The sequence below is a fragment of the Penaeus monodon genome, chromosome 29 (genome assembly GCF_015228065.2).
Source record: "Penaeus monodon isolate SGIC_2016 chromosome 29, NSTDA_Pmon_1, whole genome shotgun sequence".
Taxonomy (NCBI): Eukaryota; Metazoa; Arthropoda; class Malacostraca; order Decapoda; family Penaeidae; genus Penaeus; species Penaeus monodon.
The window spans coordinates 33,719,468-33,720,376 of NC_051414.1; the positions used below are offsets into that span (position 1 = coordinate 33,719,468).

Here is a 909-nt window from a genome sequence, read left to right on the forward strand (position 1 = left end):
TGGCATTTTGCATTACTCAGTCCTTCTAATAATAAACGTTTCTGGCGCGGAATTTGACATAGAAATTCTATTTTGCTGCTGCAAACTTCCGCTCCGAGTTCGGTTCGACCAAAACTGGGTAGGAATCCGAAGGACAAGGTCAGCTAAGATCACCAGGTCTTCTTGTCCTTCAGCAATTTTAGGATTCGATATTTTTTCCTCTTGACTACTAATGTAAACATAACAAACACATAAAGTCACACAGAAGAAAATCAACCAAACATATAGTTGTAAATCTGAAAGAACTTAAAACAAGCTTCAATAAACATATAAAACAAAATTCATAATATTTTTTTTAGCTCATCTCATAACTAAAAAAGAGAGAACCCGAAACAAACCCCAATAATTTATTAATATAAAGATATCACAATTAAAATCAACTCCGCCTGTAATCAGAAAACAAACAAAGAAGACAAATGACACAAAGCCCGCGCTTAGTCGTACCCAACCAGCACATAATTCAGAACCCAAACGAAGCCCAAAACCTGCAGTCGCTACCGGCCTCGCACTCCTCCTTCCCGAGGTCCTTCTCCAGGCGGCTCATTTCCCCCGCCTTGCAGGGCTTTTCCTGCGATCGGATCGACGGAGCGACGCCCGGCGAACACCCTCGTAAAAAATTAAAAGTACCCGCGCCGCACAACTCCGCCCCGCTTCTTTTTCTTTTCCCACAGCTATTTCCACTTTGAGAGCTTATCATTTAGTAGCTATTAAATATTCCTCATTACTATATTGAGGCACAGTACCCTCCGCGCGCATCGCGATTCGCACTTGGCAAGGCACCAGTCCCGACCCGACCGCGTGTACCCAGGCGAGGAGAGTTAACGTTGCAAAACTGCTGTAACACGGGCGCCCACCCCCTGCGCCCGTCGC

General features: G+C 44.8%; 1 protein-coding gene across 1 annotated transcript in view; it reads right to left on the reverse strand.

Annotated features, from left to right (window-relative positions):
* Positions 1–909, reverse strand: part of LOC119592189 (glutaminase liver isoform, mitochondrial-like) — a gene marked incomplete at its 3' end in the record, with an annotated part of 133,529 nt that overhangs the window by 54,188 nt on the left and 78,432 nt on the right.